A 5,902-nucleotide genomic window follows, 5' to 3' on the forward strand; every position below is an offset into this window, starting at 1 on the left:
ACCACACCCACTGCCTGGAGTCCATTCTGACCCATAGCGCCCCTAGAGGACAGAGTGGAACTGCCCACAGGGTCTGCAAGGCTATACATCTTTACAGACGCTGACTGCCTCATCTTTTGCCCCACAGTGGCTGATGGGTTCAAACCACCAGCCTTTTGGTTAACAACTGAATGCTTAACCACTGTGCCACCAGGGTGCCTTCTGTAAAGATTACAGCCTGGAAAAGCCCAGGGGCAGGTCTACTCTGACCACATGGGGTCGCTATGAATCATAGTAAACTGGATGACAACAGTTTGGTTTGGTTTGGTTTTTGCACTGACCACAAGGACAACAGGGCAGCCTTCCATTCACCTGTCCACATAGAGACCCCACAGTCTCTCCCCGACTCGGTCATGATCATCAGTGGGCCCTTCCTGGGCCCATCCTGGAGGCCCGGGAGCTCCATGTATGGGGATTAGACGCCCCAATCCCGACTGGGGGGCACTGGGTATAAAACAGACCCCAGGCTCCAGGCGGCACTGCTGAGTAAGCACCTAGCTGACTGAGGCAGCTGGCCCGGCTCGGCTCACCCACTGAGGCCGCGTGAAGTGGACGTCAGCTTACAGCTGACGGTAGGCAGCAGGTCAGGCACAGTGGCTGCCCTGACAGGAGGGGGCAGGGCTGGGGCAGGCCGACGTGTCTGGGTGTGGACGCCGGCTCCTCCACCCGACACTCGTTACCACCTTAACAGCTGCGTCTGCCTCCGCCGGACAGAGCTCCTAGAGGGATTAAACCAAGAGCCACCACTGAGGGCCTCACACAGGGTCTGGGCACAAGCTCCACGGACCTTCACCCCCTCGAGTCGGTCCCTACCCAGCAGGAAGGGAAGAGGTGGTAGCGTACAGCCAGGCTTCAGTCTCCCCCTCCCAAAAAGCATCAAAAAATGAAACCACCAAACCAACTGCCATCGGGCAGTGCCAGCTTACGGTGCCCCCCGGAGGCCCTGGGTGCTCCTGGTTACTCACTGGGCTCTGAGCCACCCAGTCCACTGCCAGCCATCTGCCTGGGTGCCCAGAAACTCCCCGGGGCCGCCCTCCTCAGCCACCCTCGCTGCACCCCGGGTTCCCAGGAGCAGCAGCAGGGCAGGCAGGGCTCTGCCGGCCCCTCCTCCGAGTTCTCACGCCGCCATCCGTTTCCCCTTTCCATGCAGTACAGCCCTGCCATCCGCAGTGGGGCCGAAGGTTTATAATGAGCCTTTTCTCACACGTGCCCTTGTCCGACCCCACGTCCCCAGAGACTGAGGAGCGAGGATGGCGGCCGGCCACAGCTGGGCCGAGAAGAGACTGCCTGCGAGTAAGGCTGGCGCCTGGCGCGGCTCCCAGTGAAGCCTGCTCAGCGGCCATCAATCCTGGGCTGGGCCATCCACCGGGCAGCACAGGGAGCAACGACTCCCCTCGGTGGGCCTGACCTGCGGTCGGGAACCCTGTGGGGCCCCTGTGTCCTGCATGCGGGCGCATCGACCCAGAGCCTGGATGCCAGGCAGCACCAGGAAGGAGAAGACACCTGCCCTTGGGAGAACGGCCAGGTGAGCGTGACCTCGGGACTCCCAGGGAGAGCTGGAGGTGGTGAGTGTGCTCAGCCGCCGACCAAGGGCTTGGCGGTTCAAGTCCACCCAGAGGACCTCGGAAGAAAGGCCTGGCAAGCTGCTTCTGAAACATCGGCCCTGCCAGCCGCTGCCGCTGGTGTCGTTGTTGTTGTGTGCCGTGGAGTCGGCCCGACTCACAGCGACCCCTCCTCGGGTTTCTGAGGCGGTATCACTACAGTAGATCGCCCCACCTTCCTTCTGAGGAGTGGCTGGTGGGTTTGAACCGGCAGCCTTCTGGTGAGCAGTCAGATGCCTCCGGCACTGCCCACCAGAGCTCCCTACTGCAAACGGCAGGAGCACAGTTCCATTCTGATGCGTGTGGGGGCCGCGTGACTCGGAGTCGGCTCAGCGGAGCTGGGGCGGTTCTGGTCGCTGTCCTTCTAGGTCCCTCCACCGTCTATGACTTGGACTCTGACCCCCTCCCCTCAGGGCTGCCGCTGGCCTTCAGCGTCCTCCTGCCCAGGGCTGCAGGGCAAAGGGCTCAGGACCCATTCGCAGCCTCCCTTTCTGCCCCTGCGGGACAATGAGAACCTGACTTAGCAAAGGGGCCTCTGAGCCCAAAGCGTTATTCTACGACGGCACCCGCCCACCCCTCGCCCCTTTCACCCCCGCCCAAACCCCCTCCCTTGGCCGCCCTCCGCACAGAGAGACTCCTTCAGCAGGCGGCTGACAGGGAGAAGGCAGAGGCTGGAAAGTCCACGGACCCCACCAATCATCGGTCAATCATCCGTTATTGATCACTGATCCTCGACGGGCCCAGGAGTGTGGGAAGCACGCACTCCACCCGGCTGTGAGAGATGCAGTCGGGAGGCCCCAGGCCCAGGCTCCAACCTCCCACCTTGTTTGGGGCCTGACCAGGCCTCCCCGGGCCCCGTGCAGAGGGTTCTAGCGAGACGGGAGGGAAGCCGGGGAGAGCGGGAGGAGGCAGCGCCGTCCTGGACCTCCACCCAGCGACGGCAGGAGACTCGGAAATAAAAGCACACGGCGCTTGGGGCATTTCGCCGTTTTCCTGGTTTTGTCTCTTTTTCACGCACTTCGTCTTAGAAACAAAGGCTGTTTCCAGAAAAAGGGAGCATCGTGTGGCAAAGCCCAAGAAGGAGCAAAAGCCAGTGCCGTCATGTCGACCCTGCCTCACAGCGACCCTCCAGGGCAGACGGGACTGCCCCCTGGGGTCTCCGAGGCTGGCATCTTTAGGGAAGCAGGCTGCCAAATCCTGCCATGGAGCAGCTGGTGAGCTCGAACCACCAACCCTCCGTTCACTCCAAATTCCTGCACACGGATCCCGGAGCCCGGGCTGCTGCTGTGACCACAGTCCGTGGGGCACGGAGCGTCCTGTTTTGCGTCAGGGGCGCTGGCTTTCCCATAAGGAGTCCTGGCGGCAGTGATTCAGATGGGGAAGACCTACTTCCTTGTCGGGGAAAGTCATGACTGTTAAGTGTGCAGACACACACAGCAAACGCTGATTATGTAAAACACAGTGTGGTTTGTCACATGTAAATATATGTGCATAAATAAAGGCCTAAGGAAGGGGCCTGCAGCGACTAAGAAGCTGGAGCCAGGAAGCGGGATGAGGAGACAAGCAGGAATTACAGCTTCATGGCTGTGGGCTCGGTGCTGCTTGAAATTTGACGTCCAAATGATGCAAAAAACGCTTAAAGCAATAGAAGAGAGAGACCACTAATGCACAGAACAACAAAATTGCCACGCTCCATGTTTGTGGGACCAGAGACCCACACAGACATCTATCTACCTATGAAAACACACATAATAGTTTTATGTAAATGGGAGTATGTGTGCGTGTTCTGCACACGGCCTTTCACTCAACAGCACGTCAGAACTTTCTGTGCTCGTCAAAGATGGGCCCTGTCGTCCTCTGTGCAGTTCCATCCTATTCCAGACAGGGGACAGGCCCTCCTGTACGGAACTATTCCACTGCCGCCTGCATTTACGCGTTTCCAGCCAAGCCCTCGACAGCACTTCTCGTGCCCTTGCTCCTAACTCAGCTTTACCTCATTTAATCCTTTCTGGGGGATCACTTTCCACAGGGGCCTTGGCAGATACCTGCACACACAGCACGTCTCTCTTCCTGTCATGGTGGACAGGAAGACAGACGTGGGGTGTGTCACGGACAGGAAGTAAATGCCCCGACAGCCACAGCAGACACAGCTCTCTCCAGCGTCCCATCCAGAAACGGTGGAGGTGCTCCTCTCCGCGAAATAGAGGACTTTCTGGGAGACACACCTCTCCGTGCTGAAGGTTACTGTGTATCAACCAAGAATCCTTCACAAGGGCCCAGGTCCAGCAACAGACCTGAGCTACACCCAAAGGTCGAGGTGTAGTGCCTAAGGCATCTGACTGCTCACCAGAAGGCTGGCGGTTCAAACCCACCAGCCACTCCTCAGAAGGAAGGTTGAGCAATCTACTTCCATAGTGATACCCCCTCAGAAACCCAAGGAGGGGTCGCTATGAGTCCCAATTGACTCAAAGGCAGTGAGACACGGGGCTCCTGAGCTCACCCAGCCAGCTGGGGAAAGCCTGAATTTGAAGTCTCCAAGTTTAACCTCCAAGGGCTGGTAAGCTCTGGTAGTACTGCCTAATGCACTTGACTGCTCACCAGAAGTCGGGCGGTTCAAACCCACCAGCCACTCCTCGGAAGGAAGGTTGGGCAATCTACTTCCGTAGTGATACCGCCTCGGAAACCCAAGGAGGGGTCGCTATGAGTCAGGTCTGACTCAACGGCACATAACAACAACAACACATACTCCCTACACTCACGAAAAGCCACCCTCTCCATGAAAAAGGGGTCTGCTGCTGGCAGAGACTGCCCAGCGTCCCGGTTCGGAGGAGTGTGCCCCCAAACTGCCTCCGGCATGTGTGCAATTCCCAGTCTCCTACCAAGAAGATTCTTCCCGCTCCTCCTCCATGGCCAGCCCTGCCTTCCCCTTCTTTTCTGGCCCTCTCCCACCCCATGCTCTACCCCACACTCCCCCACCACGTCTTACTCATCTGGGTAACAGCAGGAGTCCCTGAGTGGCACAAACACTAAGCACTTGATGACCAGCCAGGAGGTCAGCAGTTCGAACCCCCCAGAGGTGCCTGGTGCCCTGCGTCTGAAAGCACACAGCCACAGGTCCCAGTGTGCCGTTCTCTGCCCTGAGCTCACCTTGAGTCGGAATCCACTGGACAGGAACCAACCACTAGCAGCAGCAGCGGCCACGGCCGGCAGTCACCTGGCTCAGAGTTGGCATCAAGGAGCACACAGCTCAGTGGCCTCCCTGGGACGTGGGCGCTGAGCCTCACGCTGGGAAGTGGGGGGAGGGGAGAGGTTCTGCTGACCCCCACCAGGTGAGACAAAAGCGTCACGCCTTCTCACCCCCCAAATGCTTAGGGGGGCTGTTCTGTGTGGGGCCCGTGAGGATGGCCCAGCTCAATCAGGCAGCCCCTTTCCCCAAAGACGCGCCGTCTCATCAGGAAGGTCAGGAGGGCATGTGCGCCGATCACCCACCAAGAGGCAGTGGAAGTAGGGGTGCCCTCCAGCAAAAGGACGGGCTCCCACTCAGGTGACTTACAGGGTCTTCAGGGAGAAGCAGGGCTTTGAGGTGAAGGGTACCGCCATGCAATGGAGACACTCCACGTGGCCAGGGCACAGACTCCCCACAACGCTGAGTTGGAGGGAAGAGCCAGGCCTGGAAGGGAGGAACGGCTGGCTTCCTGCTGGGCCTGAGGCTGCCCCCGGAAGGTCCTAACCAAGGCAATGGCACCCGGACAGAAGAGGCTTTGAGGACAGCGGCGACACAAGCAGCAGGCTTCCCAATGGGGCTCTTGGATGGCAGGGTGCAGAAGGAGGAGGCCGGCCGCCTGGAGGGAGGGCAGCCCTGTGCCAGATAAGATAGCAGGCCAGGCCAGGGGCCCCTAGGTTCCCCTGGACCCAACAGGGAGACATTGAAGTCCACCCACTTCCACTCCCAGTGAAAAAGGTCCAGCCCTGAGGTGACCCTCTTCTTCACTGGCTGTCTGCAATTCATGACCCGTGTTCTCCTAAAATGGAATTTCACGGGTAATTCCGTTTTGTCCCAAGACAGGAGCTGATCACTTGGTTCTCAGCCTCTCTCTGTGCTTCTTGTCGTTTTGGTGTGCCCTGGAGTCCATGCTGATCCACAGCGCCCCCAGAGGACAGAGTGGAACTGCCCACAGGGTCTCCCAGGCTGTCAATCTTCACAGAAGCAAAGCCCAAACCACACCCACTGCCTGGAGTCCATTCCGACCCACAGCGCCCCT

The sequence above is a fragment of the Orycteropus afer genome, unplaced genomic scaffold (genome assembly GCF_000298275.1).
Source record: "Orycteropus afer afer isolate SDZICR_OR568_19922 unplaced genomic scaffold, OryAfe1.0 scaffold00006, whole genome shotgun sequence".
In the NCBI taxonomy this organism is placed as follows: domain Eukaryota; kingdom Metazoa; phylum Chordata; class Mammalia; order Tubulidentata; family Orycteropodidae; genus Orycteropus; species Orycteropus afer.